The 17,569-nt window shown below is 39.8% G+C and overlaps 1 long non-coding RNA gene across 5 annotated transcripts; it reads right to left on the bottom strand.

Moving 5' to 3' along the window:
• Positions 1-4,580: 4,580 nt before the first annotated feature.
• LOC140603412 (uncharacterized) lies at positions 4,581-17,292 on the bottom strand. Of its 5 annotated transcripts, none has more exons than XR_012006396.1 (7): positions 17,157-17,292; positions 16,366-16,575; positions 15,400-15,467; positions 13,584-13,657; positions 8,432-8,540; positions 5,848-5,940; positions 4,581-5,293 (listed from the first exon to the last, which is right to left on the bottom strand). It is a non-coding gene; the product is annotated as an uncharacterized lncRNA (long non-coding RNA). The 5 variants fall into 5 exon arrangements; XR_012006394.1 differs by having other exon boundaries at positions 4,586-5,293; positions 16,366-16,512; XR_012006397.1 differs by lacking the exon at positions 13,584-13,657 and having other exon boundaries at positions 4,585-5,293; positions 16,366-16,512.
• Between the last annotated feature and the right edge of the window lie 277 nt (positions 17,293-17,569).

Raw genomic sequence — 17,569 nt, 5'->3', positions numbered from 1 at the left:
TGATAGCCACTCTTTACCTTTAACCTTTAGTTAAAAGGATGAGTAAATGAATGGATGGATGGATGGATTAATTAATTAATTAATTAAAGAGAGGAAATGAAAACAATTGACACAGTTGTTATACTTTATCAAACAGCCTCTCTTATAGTCTCTGTTTTTTCATGCTATCACTTATAAATAAAAATAGAAAAAAATGTCTATATGTATGCATCTTCCCATTTCTCCAGACAATGTTCTTGACCTACAATTTCAATGATCTCAATATCACTAATGATAGCACTGGATTATAAATAGAGATACTAGAGTAATATACTATTAGTACATCTAGTAGTAGATACTACAGTAATAAACCAACTATTTGTTGGTTGAGTGAGTCACTTGTGTAACAACTATGTATGGATCATCTACTGGGTACCAAGGTCTATCTTAGCAGTCTAGTGGATTTAGATACATGAATCACTACCTATAACATGAGGTAATACAGGACATACTGCTACAATAGAATTAAGGACTTGTTCCTATGAGAACACAGATTAACTTTGTCTTAGGGTGTGGGTGGTTTTGGAAGGATTCTCTGAGGAATATGAGAAGTATCCCACAATTAATTATTTGTAAAAGTTTTCCCAGCTGTGTGTACTTCCTAAACAATCAATCATTTGTTTATGTTATTCTATAATTCTTTTAAGTGCTCAGCCTTTTCTATTTAGTTAGTTGTCTTTGAGGATAGGAATGAGTTTTGCATGTTTGGGAAGTGGCAAGGAAACTGTTTGGAAAGCCTCGTGCTTGGTATGTCACATGCCATGACAATGAGCAGAACAAACACAAGCCCCGGCCCTACAGAAGTCACAGTTCATAAAGTAAAATTCTAGGCTTTTGTTTTTCACTCCAAGTACATCCTTAGGTAAGCAACTTAATCTCTCTAAACCTCGGTTTCGGGGATCCCTGGGTGGCTCAGGTGATCCCTGGGTGGCTCAGTGGTTTAGCGCCTGCCTTTGGCCCAAGGCGCGATCCGGGAGTCCCACGTCAGGCTCCCGGCATGGAGCCTGCTTCTCCCTCCTCCTGTGTCTCTGCCTCTCTCTCTCTCTGTCTATCATAAATAAATAAATAAATACATACATACATACATACATACATCTTAAAAAAAAAGATCTAAACCTCAGTTTCAAAAAATAAAATAAAATAAAATAAAATTAATTAAAATAAATAAATAAATAAATATTCATGAGAGACACGCAGAGACATTAGGCAGAGGGAGAAGCAGACTCTTTGCAGGGAGCCTGATGCGGGACTCAATCCCAGGACTTCAGGATCCTGAGCCAAAGGCAGATGCTCAATCATTGAGCCACCCGGGTGCCCCACAAACAAACAAACAAACAAACAAACAAACAAACAAACCTATGTTTCCCCAGGTGTAGAATTAGTAGGTAGGATGAGATGCTCTCAATTTGTCAGTGTCTGACTTTCTATTTTTCCACATTTCTTATATACCCTGTAAGCTTTAAATCACTAAGTTCTCAACAAAAGTAAACTGCTCTTTGGTATAAGGAAATAAAATATATGGAAAACATTCTGTTATAGACCAGGATTTCTAAGTAATGGTACTGCTTTCTTAGGAAAGACACCTTTGCCTGATTGAATGTATCCTTTGGAAAGCAAGGGAACTTAGAGAAAATAATTAAGGTATGTTAAGTGGCAGGTTCTGAAAATCCTTATTATGTGAGTGCTGCTGCTCACATCTGGGAGCATGACTTGAGACTTCCAAGATTTATTTCCTGTGTGGGATGTATAACTAAAAGTTCTTTATCCTGTAGATATGAACCAAAGATATCACCCTCATAGATGATTTATACCAAACCTATTTTGTTCTCCCCAGCATGTAAATTACTTCTTTCTCTGGTGACAACTTAATTGCCACTGATAGTAATATAATTTATCTGTAATAGTTATAAAGCATAGTTATAGTTCTTGACCTGGATGTCATATAAATTCTCAAGCTATTGCACATATAGCATCTCATTGTTCCTCCCAACAACAATATGATATAGGCTGGGTAGGGGTCATTATTCCCATTTTATAGATAGGAAACTGAAATCCAGAGCCATTCATTAATTCACCTGAGTTCTCACAGATAAGAAGTTGTGGAGGCATAATTCAGCTTCATTGTTTCTACACCAGTATTTAAAAGTGAACAAAAAGATTCAAACGAAAGGCAAGCCACAGGGTGAGAGAAATTTGCAATACATATGTTAACAAAGACACTACAGAATATGTTAGGAACTTTTATGGGTCAGCAAGTAAAAGACAACAGCAAAACATGGGCAAAAACTTGAATAGTAATTTCATAAAAAGAGTGTGTCCAAATGACCAATAAACTTATGATGGTTGTTCATCTTCATTAGTCATCAGGGAAATGAAAGTTAAGATCACAACACAATATCACTGTACATTTACCAAAATCATTCAAAAGACAGAACATATCAAAACATGTTGAACAATGGCAACACTAGTTAGTAGGAACTAACCAATAGGAACAATGGTAAGAATTACTGGGAACAAGGGCTAGTGAACATGTGGAACAATAAGAACTCTGTATACTGTGGGTGGGAGTGCACCCTGTTGCAGCTACTTGGGGAAACTGACAGTATTGAGCAATGACTCAGTAATTCTAGTCCTAGGTGTCCCAAAGAAAAGTGTGCGTATGTTAACAATCATGTAGAAGAATGTTTACAGCAGTACTATGTATCATCATCCAGACTGGGACGATCCAAATATTCCTCTTCAAGAGGGATGGATAAACAAATTGTGATATATTTACACAGTGGAATATTATACAATGAGAATGAAGAGTAACACTGTAGTTAACAACCTTGATTTATCTTATCAACGTGGAGTTTAAAGAAAGAAACACTGAGCAAGAGTTCCCATGGTGTTTCTTCTTGATGTTCTTGGTGTTAGAAATAAAGATAGTAGTTATTTTTGGGTGTGGTGACCAGACAAGAGTACAGGGGCTTCTGGGATGCTGATAATATTCAATTTTGTGATGTGGGTGCTAATTTATGTGAGTTTGATTAGTTCATGAAAATCCATTAAGCTGTATATTTGTGAGTTGTGTACTATTCTCTATGTATGCTATTATTCAGTAAAATTTAATAAATCCAGCAAATGAGCTGGAGTCATTAGGACACAATGAGTATCTGTATGCCAAGAAGAGGGATGACTTCATGCAAAATCACCAACACATTTGGGGTAGCTTATTTAAGAAAGTATCAGTGAGGAAATGAAGAAGAATGAAAGGGGGATGCATCCGTATGTGAATGGCCATCTGCTCACATCAAGAAAAAAAGCTTCTTGTGGGTTAAGTAAATTGCCGAAGGTCCAACAGGTCGTAAGTGGTTCAGCTGGAATTTCAATCAGTCTTTTTATTCTGTAGCTCATGCTTCTTCAACTACACCATCTCAGCAGGCAGTATTTTACTTCAGCCTCAAAACAGTGAAGAATAGGGAAAACAGAAGGAGGTAAGAGAGTAGACGTCATCAAGAAACAATTTTAAAAATTGGTTTAAAGTCTGCCTTTTACCTATAAGCTTTATGGGGGATGTAATTCCTTTTTTTAAAATGAGGATGTAATTCTTATGTGTTTTATTAGTTATTGTTTACCCAAGAAAAGTTTTCAATAGAAAAAAAGAAAGAAAGAAAGAAAGAAAGAAAGAAAGAAAGAAAGAAAGAAGAAAGGGAAAAAAGGAGGAAGGGAAAGAAGAAAGGGAGAGAAAGAAGAAAGAAAAAAAGAGGAAAAGGAAAGAAAAAGAAAGGAAAGAAGGGAAAGGAAGAAAAGGAAGAAGAAAGGGAAAGAAAGAAGAAAAGAAAGGGAAAGAAAGGTAGAAAAGGAAGAAGAAAGGGAAAGAAAGAAGAAAGGGAAAGAAAGGAAAAGGAAGAAAGGAAAAGAAAGAAAGGGAAAAAGAAGAAAAGCAAGAATAAAGGGAAAGAAAGAAAAGGAAGAAGAAAGGGAAAGAAAGAAAGAACAAAAAAGCAGACTTGGGAGGGATATTACACTTCATAAAACTAACAAAGTTTCTTGTGGTTTTTGATTTTCATATTCTAAGTTAAGAAGCAAATAGAAAAAAAAAAAAGGAATGCGTCTGTATACCTCCCCCCTCCCACCGAGCACGCGTGTGCCTGCGTGCACACACAGGCACACACGCACACACACACCACGTAGTTGGCCTACAGCCTCCGAGATCCCAGTATCCCTAATTACAGCTTCCATCGCAGGCTACACAGAAGCACTGCTCATTCCAGCCCTGGCATGACTCCTGTTTAAACATACTTCCCAGAAATCTCAGGCAGCTTGCCATGGTAAGGAAACAATTGACGTCAGATCTTGAGCAGGGGAATCCGTGGAGGGTGGGGAGGAAGGCGGGGGCGAGTCGTTAAAGGTGGTGAGAGGGAGGCTTTTCATGGACGCTCCAGCTGATCACGATTTCCCTGATCCAGTGTCAGGACAAAGGGCTTATTATGCCTGCCTGGCCCACCGTGGCCTCAGCAGCTCTGTTCCCAAAGTCGATGGCTGCCTCAAGCTTCCTTTGGGGGACACCGAATGAGTCTGGCGACGATGCTAAAGAATTTTCCTCTCTTTTGCTGGCTCTCTTGATGGTTTGCCATCGTTAAAGTATTTCTTTTTATTAATTATGGATGGTCTTTAATGTTCCCTTTGGTTCATAGCCTGTCGTTGAAATGACCTCAGAAATTATTTAGTCAAACTTCTTCCCATTGCAGCATTTTTTTTTTTTGTGTATGTGGCACAAAACCATTCTCCAGTCAATAAATATTTATTCACTGTGGCAGATATTGTTAGCATTCTACCTAGCGTTCAACGACTTTTCCTTTTCCCTTGCCCGTGGAAATTTATTTTTTTTTTTTGAGGGAAGAATTATGTTCACACCCAAGCAATACATTTTTATTGGTGTAAGTCAATCATGATAATCCTATTCTCACTCTCTCAGCATTCTTGGAAGCCCTCGTATACCTTCTTTCTGGCCAAAGGGACCTAAGGAAAGGAAATTTCCCTGCAGAATTCCTGAAGAGGTTTTGATTTTCTGATGAAAAGAGACAGACACACTGCAATGCCCTTTCTCCTTCTGGCCTTGAAGGTGAATATGATAGTTGCCACCTTGTGACGGTGAGGATAATGACAAGAAAGCTATAGACATTATGGATTTCTTGAACAAGCACAAGTTAACCAATTAGCTGTAGATACATAGTCCTATAAAGAAAACTGTGGTCAGGCTTTCTGTTTCCTGCAAAAAAAAAAAAAAAATGCATTCAAGATATATTCTATTCCAGGGGTGCCTGGGTGGGTCAGTTGGTTGAGCATCTATCTGCCTTTGGCTCAGGTTGTGATCTTGGGGTTCTGGGATCAATGCCCACACTGGGTTCCCTGCTCAGAGGGGAGTCTGCTTCTCTCTCTCCTTCTCCCCTCCCCCTGCTCCAGCTGGTTTTCTCTCTCTCTCTCTCTCTCAAATAAATAAAATCTTAAAAAGATACACTCTATTCCAGTCACTGTGTTAGAGAAGGTATGTGGTAGACCTAGAGACGCACTGTACAGATCCCCCTTCAAGGAGGACTTGCTGCCCAGCAGTGAGGCTTGGGATCAGCAGACAATCTCCAGCTGCCAGCTCTTTTAGGGTCTATTTCAGCTCTGGAGAACTCCCCCTCCTGAAAGCTCCCTGTGCCCCCACCCTGAGATCTCACCCTTCCTTGGGCAGTCTACATTTCATGACTAGATGAGGTAGGGACATAAAGATTGAATCATTTGGGGCCAACATGGGACCTACTGGCAGGCAATACTTACTCCAGAAATCCCCATCAGATTGGCTGAGAATTTGTTGAGCATTCATGGCCTTGAATTGCAGCAGCAAGGAAAAATGCTCCTAATGGGCAGAGTCTAGGGGTGTGAAAAGACAATTGACCAAGGTTAGAATATGTATGGAGATGTGGTCAGTAGCAAATGGCCTGGCAGGCTTGTCAATGATATGGAAAGAAAAAGATCGGAGGACCAGGAACAGAAGTTTGGGTTAGAGACATATGGATGAACATTTGGGAGTAGGCTCAGTGTACCTCTGTATCACAGGCAAACAGGTGCCTGAGAGTGTCTGTTATGGGAAAGGCACCAAATAGTCAAGCAGACAAAATGACTGGTCTCGTTCATGTCAGCCAGCCTCCGTCATCAAGCTTCCCTGGGTTACCAGGACAGGCACATGAATGACATGGCCAAGGCAGTGGAGATTACACATGGGCTTTATGGTATGGACTCCCACTGACCAAGTCTGATTAGCTGCTGACATGGCATGGCATTGGGTGGTCTGACCAGCCAGCAGCAGAAATGAACCATGAACACCTGAGACAGCACCAAGCCTTGAGAAGACCAATTGGCCACTTGGTTGAAAGTTGCCTATAGGCTCTTTCCATTCTGTATGAGTCAATGCTTCTTTCTTACAGGAACAGAAACAATATTTTGAATTTGGATTTTCCTTTACTGCCTGTGGGATTTAAGTAATCACCACTATTTGGAGGCTTACAGCAGGGTCTACCAGGATGGGATTCCCATACAATATTGCATCAGACCAGCAGACCCATTTTGTAGTAAAGGAAGCATGAGAATGTTTTATCCTGAATTGAGCAACAGCCAACTCTCCTAAAACTATACCTCTCAGACTTGTGATGCTGATTTTACAGTGTTTTACCAGTGTTGGTTCATAAATGAATACCAGGCATTCCTGGCCTGGTCTTTCCATACTCTCTAGGGCAGGTTTCTGGATAAGGATAGAGATAGTTACTCCTGTATTAATAAAAGGGCAATCATTGTCCTGCTCCTGCCATAGGAAAATTCTCTACCATTCTGTGCAATAATGCTTATCCAATTAGCATTAGGAAACATTTGGGGATTTAAGATTAGGACTTGGAAAATTGATTAGATTTATTGATATAATTTATCAGTCATAAAGAAAGCTCCTACATGAGTTCTGTGCACATTTGTTTTACCATGAATGTACTAGTGGTGGTGGATGATAATGAAAAAATAAGCGCAGGGCCTCTGGAGACATGACTTAAAAATCATATGTAGTGACTCTGACATTTCTTCACATTTGATGTTTTGTTTTTAAAATTTATGCAAATTTGCCTTTTGTTTCACAGTGAAGCCATTTCTGTCCTATTAGAAAACAACCCATCTCCAAGTCTTCATAAAATTAATGTTCTAGAAAGATGTGCCCTATTTACCCTTTGTCATCGCTTCTCCGCCTTTTGGCTAAGATCAAGCGTAGCATATTTACCCTTTGTCTTCACTTTTCCCCGCATACCAACATATCTCCTCGGTGAACCCTTGGATTCATTGAAATTGCTCAGAAACAGAACGAGGATGAAAGGAAGAGGAATACAGAGGACCAATTCCTGGAGAGCACCTGTTCAAATAGAGGACCGAGGAAGAGAAGCCATGAAGGGAAACAGGAAGGCACAGTCTTAGAGATAGAAATGAAAGAGTCCTGGAAACTGAGGAAGGACAGTGTCTGTTGAGGACCCAAACCCCTTGTGAACTTTGTTTTTGTTTTTTAAGGTTTTATTTATTTACTGGACACAGAGAGAGAGAGAAGCACAAGCAGAGGGAACAACGGGCAGAGGGAGAAGCAGACTCCCCGCTGAGTAGGGAGCCCAATGTGGGACTCAATCCCAGGACTGCGGGATCACAACCTGAGCTGAAGGCAGATGGTCAGCCGACTGAGCCACCCAGGTGCCCCACCTTGTGAACTTAAAAAAAAAAGTTCCTGTTCTATGGAAATAAACAATACAGTGGGTTAAAGAGTGAGTGGAAAGATTGGTAGGTTGGACTAAAATTCAAAACTTCTTGATAATAAGGATCAACAAGGTATGGATAGTAAAGAGATGAATGTGAGAAAGGATGAAGCAAAAGTTAGAGGGGTGAGACAGAGGGAGCCACAGAGGTGCGGAATGGCGAGAAAGAGAGGAGCAAAAGAATGTACTTCTCCATGGTTTAAAAAAATAGATTTTAAGGGACAAATGCAAAAGAAAAATATTGGCAGCCCATATTCAAAAGTTTCAAAATCGGTAATGTGGAGTTTCAACACATAAATAAAGGAAAGAAATTGGGTTGCCCTTTTGATTTCTTATGATAAGTGGTAGGTAAATTGTTGAATGAGTGCTTTAAACAGGTATTAAAAAGACAGAAGCATTCCCAACATGCTGTTCGCACTGCAGAACCTCACATAGATATAGGGCCCCCACAGGCCGGGCTGGTGCCTTTCAGTACTCTGGCTTTCCAGTCCATCAATAATCAATTACAGTCTTAATAACTAACCAATATCATCAGGTACTGAATATTAAGCCAGATTCCCATTTCAAGAGTTTTTGTCTGTTATCACCTTTCTTCCTTGTGGGAAGTTCCCAAGGAAAGTCCAGTCAACATCAAGAGCTTGCTTACTGAACAGAGGGAGTAGACTCACAACCTCTTCTCAAGGCTGTTTTGGGAACCTGTGTAGAGAAGTTGAAAGAGTCTATGGTCATACCACCCTGAAAGTGTTTGACCTCGTCTGATCTCAGAAGCTAAGCAGGGTCAGGCCTGGTTAGTACTTGGATGGGACAGAAGTTGAAAAAAACCCATGTTTGGGGGGAATAGGAAGATCAGGATTTGATCCTCAGTTTTGGCAGTAATTGAGCAATTGCCTTTTTTTTTTTTAGATGTTATTTATTTATTCATAAGAGACACACAGAGAGAGAGGCAGAGACACAGGCAGAGGGAGAAGCAGGCTCCCTGCAGGGAGCCTGATGCAGTACGCAATCCCAGGTCCCTGGGATCACAACCTGAACTTAAGGCAGACTCTCAACCACTGGGCCACCCAGGCGTCCCTGAGTGATTGTCTTACTCTCTCTAGACCTCAGTGTTTTATTCCATTACAAAGGGGTAATGGTTTTAAGGATAGTTGTGGGGGATTAAGTGGGATTTCCTGGCACTCCAAATGTGGGAGTCCCCATCTCTGGGACCTAAAACGCCTGAAACTGGGCAATCAGAGCTCCTGCTTCTTCCTTGTATGAAGCTTCCTTGTATGAAGGTATTGACCTTGAGCCAATTTTCATGTCTGCGCAAACCGCATGGATCTGTTAACCTATCTTCCCTCAGAACGTCCGGTTTCAGTTCAATACATGAACCAACTAGAGATTGGAGGATGCACAGCTACTCCTGGGTGATTTCCAGGTTTCCTCAGGAACACATTTGCATGTCATGTCTTAGGAAGGGCTGCTTCTGTAAAGGACTGGTCATTACTCCTAGATTGAGTTTGGTCTCTGCTAGATGCCCTACCTCACCTTTTTCCAAATTTTGAACGACTCATAATTTATTCAACGCCTTATTTTATTTATTTCTTTTTTGTTTTCAAAAAAATTATTTTATAATACCAATGATGTGCCAAGCACTATGTTGAGGGGTGGGGATACAAATCTTAATAAGATCTGGTTTCTGGAGATGAAGTGTCAGGAATATAGACATTTCATTAAAATAAAAATGTGATCAGTGTTAAGACAAATATTTTTGTGCTATTCTCTCTGAATTGCAGTATCTCCTTGAGATACTGTTGAGAGGGAGCCCAATTTCCTATTATCACATCTCTAAGAGGAGACTTCCGCTCCCCGAAATTGGAACAGGGACATTTTTGGCCATGTGAGCCACCAACCTCCCAAAAGAAGCACCTATTCTGAATGTGGAGTTTGTACAGAGCTTATGTTTTTTTTTCCCCTCCTTTTTCTCCTTGTTAGAGAGGGCCTACAACTGTCCAGTTCCTACAGGGAAAAAAGTTTAATCTGATGGAGGCTGTGGTGGTGGAGTAGTTGGCAGCCTTATTCTGACAAAAGGTTAAATCACTTCCTCTAATTCAGCTTCAAAAGCAATAAATCCTTGTTTTGTCTTCACTCATCTGATCCCCTTGTTGATTATTCTTTTCTGCAATTAATGCATGCATTATTCTCTGTGTGTTAAGTAGTTTGTGTTTGTTTCTCATGTTATTCAAATATCCTACATCCTTGTTGATTGGAGTCTACTTATTTTATCAGAACTTGAGTGAAGTATACATTCATGTCTATTTCTCCTTAGTTCTGTTAATAATTTCTGTATATATTTTGAAGCTATGTTATTAGGTGGTTGCAAATTTGGAAGTGGTACATTTTCTCATAGGTAGATTTTTTTTTATTATAAAAATTGTACCTTTTTAAATCTGTAGTAAGTTTCTTGCTTTAGAATTACTGTGTTGGATACTCAGATATATCCAACTTATTCTGTTAATGTTCACACTGTATAAATTTTCTTACCTTTACTTTCAAACTTCTACATCCTTGTATTTAGGGTATGTCTCTTTAAGAAGCTTATGCTGGTTTATTTTTAATCTCTGCTGTTAACCTTTGTTCTTTTAATTGGAATATTTAGTCTATTTACATTTAAAGTAATTACTTATACATTTTTATTTATGTGTACTATTTCACTATTTCTATTTTACTCACCTTTTCAGGTTTTTTTGCCTTCACTTGGAGTAATTATTTTTAATTTTTTTCATTTTCCTCTTATTAGCTATATGTTCTTTCACTATGTTTTCTGTTATTAAACAGAATTCAACTGCATTTCCTTTCTCCCACCTTATTATCTATTGTCACGTCTTTGAATTCTACATATACTTTCTATTCTGTGAGCCATTATTTCTGCTTGTATACTCAATATTCATTTAGGTTTACACATGTTTATCCTTTCAGGTGCTTATTACATCCAGATTTTCCGAGCTCGCACAATTTTCCTTCTGCCTGAAGACCTCCCTTTTAGGGTAGGGCCAAACATGGGAAGTTTTTTTAAAAAATATCTTTATATTTCACCTTTATTCTTAAATGATATTTTTACTGAGTATAGAATTCTAGGTTAGTAGTTATTTTGTTCAACATTTTGAATAATTTCAGTTTTTTCTGTTTTCCATCCTTTCTTTTATGTGGTCCACCTTCACTATTGTTATTGATGCTCATTTGAAAGATCCGTCTATCTATCTATCTATCTATCTATCTATCTATCTATCTATCTATCTATCATCTATCTATCATCTATTTATCTATCCATCTGAAATCACCTATCTATCATCTATCATCTCAGCTGCTTTCACAATTTTTCTTTTTTTCAGTTTTGACAGCTTCTGGATAATTGTACCTTCAAATATCATTCTCCATTTTTTCTCTCTCTCCACTATTTCTGGGACTTCAAGGCATGTATGTTGGACCCTTTGGCTGTCTCCTGAGCCCTGTAGACTCTTTTCCACATCCCACATCTCCTCTTCCTTTTTGTGTGTGTTTAAGTATCAACTTTGTTTGTTTGTTTGTTTATTTATTTATTTATTTATTTATTTATTTTACCAATCTATCTTCTAACTCAACATTTATCTCATGAACATTATTGGCTATACTATTAAACACGTGTATGGAATTCTAAAATTTCAATTATCTTCTTTTTCAGTTTCAGAGTTTCCTTTGTTTAACAGTTTCTAATTTTCTGCTAAAATTCTACATCTTAGCATCTGATTTCTTTCATTTCAGGCATAATTATTTTGAAGTCTCAGTGTCATAACTTCTATATCTGCATCTCTTGCAAGTCTGATTTTTTTGTAATCTTACCTCTTCATATGCCTTATAACTTCTTTATTGGTCATAGGATGCCCCATATGAATGTTACCTTCCTCCAAAGAGGATTGAGTTAGATTCTTACAAGCACTTTGGATAAGGACAGGTCTCCTAAATTTAGTTTGATATTAAATTGAACCTGTTGGTTCATCTCTAAATTGTAGTGCTTCTTGTGTCCCAATAACTGGAAGTGGAAGTGTTACATCCTATTTTCATGTGTCAGTTTGAAGTGAACTGAGAGTGAAAGAGCCACAACTACTTGTCACTCTTAAACAGCCAACACAAAAGACATGGTCCAACAAATGCATGGTTTATTTTTGGGTGCAAGACTGTTTCTGACTGTTGTGTCATGAGCTTTAGTCAGTTTAAGTTTTAGAGCCTAAAATGAACTTAAATCAGGTACGGCCCTCATAGAGCAAGTTTGCCTCATGTAAACATATCGAGCTTTGAAGCATTGGTGGGTTTAAGACTTATTATTCTCTTTGTAGGCAAGAACACAAAGACAGCTAACTTACAAATAGTACTAAGAATATGATTCTATCCTTTAAATTTTAAATAATAGGTACCAGTAAATATTACCAGATCATTTACTCCAGATTTTGATTCTCTTTATGTCATTTTATTTCATCTCTCTCTCCTTCAATCCATCCATCCATCCGTGTTACTACCTCTCATTTTGGGGTGAGGGACAAACATGTGCCTCCTCACCCATGGTAAGGGTGAAGGGTGAGGGTACAAAACCCTATTACTCTGAACATTTGAACTCTCCTACCATCTTTCACTTCAACCCTTTTATATCCTCAAGTGAGACTTCCCACGCTCTTTTTTTTTTTTTTTTTTTTTTTGGTTTGTTTCTAGGTTTACAATATGCTTACAAGAGTACTTTGGAAAAATACATAATTAATGTTAAAAATACAATCTATGAGGTTAGGCTTATTGAATAGTTGTAATTTGATTTTCTCTAGCTTTTTCTTTTTTCCCAAATGTTGAGTGATAAATGTATTTACCTGCTACCTGAACAATAACAAATGTTGTTACTTTTATAACAGAATTTGTCCTTTTTTTAAGTGAAGTTAAAATATATTACCTTCAAATATGTCTTGAAAGTCTGTTTAATGATTTTAATTAATTGCCTGAAATATAATTAATATTAAAATTATTTTATCTTTAAAATAAATAAGCAATCAGTCCTCTTCCTCACCACTTCTTAGTCTTCTTATGGTGCCTTGGGAGTAAAATGCTATGGTTTCTATCCAATATCACATTGAAATCAGATTGGAAATCTTTTAAAGATCCACTGAAGTAATTGTAAAATGTATCACTTTAGGCATCTTTAAGATAGGCAGAACTTGAATCTTTCAAGTGAAGTCCCTAAATAATGTCCACTTGTTTCAGCCCTGCTTCTTCTTCAGGTTGGATGGAATACCATGGAAATTCACTGAAGGCCACTACCCAGGAGACTCAAGGGAATTGTTAAAAAGGAGAACTATCCAAACATTGTCCTTTCCCTTTGCAGCCTAAGCAGGAAAGAAAACTCATAGGCAAAGTAATAATAGATGAACACTCTAAGAAGAATATTGTCTGGACTAAGGAGCTATGGTTGTGGCTCCTTGTCCAATAACCCAAGGTTTATGGGGTTCAGGTCCAGAAAAATGGACTTCTGCCACTGAAGGCTCATTAGGGCTGATGCTGTCATGGTGCTAGAAGGGAAACCTTATGTTCATTTCAGATCTGCCAACTGTCCAGCTGCCATCCCCATCAGCAATGGCAAGAATTCTCTGAACTTGGACTAGAGAAAACACAGTGAGAGCCAGGCTAGTCAATGAGCTTAATCATGGGAATGCTAATAATAGCAGACCTTTATTGAGCACTTACCATGAGACAGTCCTGCTGAGAGCAGTCTGTGTGTATTATCCCATTTACTCCTCACAACTGTAATGAAGTTGCTGCTGTTGTGATGAATGATTTGCATGTAAGAAATGAGGCTCAGAGAGGTTAAACAGTTTGCCTATGATCGCTCAGTCAGAAAATGGTAGAGGTGGGCTTTGCACTCAGGTCTAATGCTGGTTCCCCGGATTCCATCCCTTGGCTTTCCCACCTATCAAGTCCAGTCTCTCAGCAAGACACTCTGGTCCTCCAGGATGTGGCTCAGAGCCTCCTTGCCCTCTTTTCCACCAGGGCCTTCCCTCTCTAATCACCCCATGCCTCTTTCTTCTGGCCCTACAAGTTCAGGCCGCACTCCCAGAGCATATCTGGCACTTCTAAGAGTCTTTGCTTTTGCCCATCACCTGTGCTTCAAAGATACTTCCCCTTCTTCCCTGCCAAACCAACTCTATCATCCATTAGTACCCTGGCCAATGTCACTTCTTGTATGGATCCTCTCCCAGCTTCCTCTTCTTAACTCTTGGCCTCCTTAAATCTGTTCCCTCAATACCAAATTCATGTTTTAGCACAGAGGTCAGTAACCTATGGTCTTTTTTTTTTAAATATTATTATTTTTTTAAGATTTCATATATTTATTCATGAAAGACACAGAGGAGAGAGAGAGGCAGAGACACAGGCAGAGGGAGAAGCAAGCTCCATGCAGGGAGCCCGATGTGGGACTCAATCCTGGGACTCTAGGATCACGCCCTCGGCCAAAGGCAGGTGCTAAACTACTGAGCCCTGGGATTCCCAGCCCCCTATGGTCTATAGGTCAAATCTGGCTCACTGTCTGGTTTCATAGATCCTAGAAGCTAAGAATTGCTTTTATATTTTTTAATTTAAATTTCTGGAGGAAAAAAAAGAATAGTACTTTGTGACACATGAAAATTATTCAGAGTACAAATTTCAGTGGGCATAAATAAAGTCATATTGATAAATAGGCATATTTATTGGTGGAAATACTATCTATGGCTGCCTTGGCACTACAACAGCAGAGTGAGTAGTTGCAACAAAGACATAGGGCCCAGTGTCTAAAGTAGTTGCTATCTGGCTCTTTATAGAGAAACAATTTGCTAACTCCTGCATCTGAGTCCTATAAAGTGGTATTTCAATATAATGGGCACCTGTATGTTCCTGATTTTCATATCAGTGTGCCCAGCATGTGATCTTATTCTAAGTAGACAATAATTTAATGAGCATATGGATGAAAATTGAATATAAAGAAAATACTACACATGGAGTCCATGTCACTTCTGTCACTGCTATTTCAAAGTAGAATAATTTGACAAGCATTTTTCACAAAGGGATAGCACAGTCATTCACAGCTGGCAATAGCAAACTCATTATCATTTATAGACTAGAAGGGTCTAGAAGTGGGAGTAGTTTCAGGATTCCAGAAAGAGAAAATCATGTAGAGTTGGCTGCTTTGAGAATACCTCTAGTCTTCTGTAGAGATGCATGGCAAGCTGATGGGAACCTCTCAAGTAAGGAACCAAGAAAATAGATGCCCTGGCCTCCTCCTGCCCCTTTTTCCCATTCTTGCTTGATATCTCTCTCTCTCTCTCTCTCTTAAGATTTTTTAATGTATTTATTTGAGAGAGAGAAAGTATAAGCTCACAGAGGGAGAGGAAGAAGCAGACTCCCTGCTGAGCAGAGAGCACGACATGGGGCTCAGGCCCAGGATGCTAGGGTCATGACCTGAGCCGAAGGCAGGCACTTAACTGAGCTACCCAGGCGACCCTCCACTCAGTCTGTTAGCAGAGCTCACCAAGGCACTGGAGCTGTCAGTGTCATGCATGGAGGCTGGTTCCTAGAAAAGGAGGCTGAAGATAGTACCTGAAGAGGCAAGGGGAAGATACCCAACAAGTCACATCTTTAGGCTTCAATTTCTTCACTTATAAAATGATCAAGTTGGATTATAAAATTTATAATGATCATAAAAACAAGAGTCATAGAAGATGTTGTCGAGGCCTTATTGTGAACCATACATTCACTTTGTCAAACAGCCTTCAGAATAAATACCATCCCCTTACACAACGGAAAAACCTGAGGCCCAGGCTGATACCGTAGATTACTTGTTCACACAGCCAGTCATTTGCCCCCTTGGAAGCTATACTTTTCCTGAAGTCCCTCCCTCATTTTTACCTACCAGAAACCCAATCTGGTTGTACTGGTTGTGGCACTAGCTGCTTGGGGCTTCAGATGTCTTTCAAGTTAAACTCAACTAGTCAGCCTTGGCTTACCTGTCAGCTCTTCTGGATTCACTACAGTCACACAGCCTTCCCCCTTCTCATATCCAGTTTCCAGTGGATACCAGTTTCAGGCACAGTCTCCCCTATGTCTCCGGTGAAGGCAGAACTGCCAAGGAAACGTGGCCCCCCATCCCCTAACCTCTTTCCTGTTACTGTCATAATATAAGCCTTGGGCAGGAGTCCTAGTAACAGAGACCTCATCAATAAAATTAGTCTGATGACAGATAGACCAGTGTTTTCCAAGAAACATGCTGAAGGCTGAACATTATAGGTCTGAGCTCTGGTATGTTTATTTATTTATTCTGAGCAATTTGCTCAACACTGGAACCCTTGTACATCATAGCATGGATATGATTTCTTAATTATTCATGCCATTAATAATTGACACCATTAATAACACTGTAATACCATTAATAATTGAGTACATAAAATGGAATTCTCTGGAATTAATTTATTATCATTAATTTTCTGTGCTAGCTTACCAGAGCTCATTAGAATGGTGGTCAGGGTCTGTGCATCAAATTATTTAACTAGTCATCTTCAGGACTTAAAGGCCAAAGAATTGTAGAATTCACTCCAACCACTTCCTTGGATTACCATGAACAGCCCCTCGTTTGTCTTTTATCCCTCTAGGAAAGGGAGGGGGGAAAGCTTCTTGTGAACACCTCCACAGAATTCAGTGTGTATCCCTGCTGGTTTATAAAATAGGACTAATGAAGAGGAGGGAAGCAGGCTGCCCATGGGGCTACAAAGCCCTCAGCAAACCCATCCTGGGGGCTACCAATCCTCCCAAGTCAGGTCCAGGGCTCACCCCTTTCCTGCCATAGACCCCAAGGGCTGTGACTGCCCCCCTTCACCAATTAAACTTTTGGCCTCCTACTTGCTCCTCCATGATCTGTCTTCCTTAAAGCGACCAAAGAAAAATGTATTCCTGTCTTCCCATCTCATCTTGATGCTATCCCTGAAGACAAACTTGTTGACCCTTTTAAGAGTTTCAGAGCCTACATGGATCATGACTAATTCTTTGATTTTACGGAGCTCTGGTCCTTATGTGAAGCACTGCAATTCATTGAGCCTAATGTATCTACAAAATGGTATAACACCTAAGGTGAAGGTAAGAGGGTAGCCATGGAGAAACACTGCCCCAGAGGCCCCATTCTAAAAAAAAGGACCTGATGCCCAGGTGAAGGGGAGGGCCAGCAAATGGCCTCCAGTCGTCACCATGGTCAGGGTCTACTGGGGGGAGCTGCCGGGTCTGAGGGCGCAGCCTTACCATGTAGGATGACCAACTCATTTGGTTTGCCTGGAACTTTCTTGGCACTAAAAGTCCCGCAGCCCAGGATTGGTCTCTGCGCTCAAGTCTGACTCCATGGGCATGTCTTTAACAGCAGACACATTCACCCTAAGCATCTGGCAAGGCCAGTCCTTTGTGAAGTTTTGGGTGCATCCTCTGGAACAATGGACCACCGTGATTCTGCTCTTTCTCCCCTCCCCCACACCAGCCGGGCTGAGTACAGCTGCCCTCAAAGCCTACTGGGATCTTCTGACAAGAAAATTAATGTGATATATTCCTCCCATGAACTCCCAGAACACTCCATAACTTTCTAATGGTGCTCTCCACATTTCATCTTTTATTATAGCTATTGTCGAGCTTGTCTTCCTCTCTCCGGAACCGTGAGCCCCAGA

This window comes from Canis lupus, chromosome 14 (genome assembly GCF_048164855.1).
Source record: "Canis lupus baileyi chromosome 14, mCanLup2.hap1, whole genome shotgun sequence".
NCBI classification, from domain to species: domain Eukaryota; kingdom Metazoa; phylum Chordata; class Mammalia; order Carnivora; family Canidae; genus Canis; species Canis lupus.
This window is presented reverse-complemented; position numbering and strand designations above follow the sequence as displayed.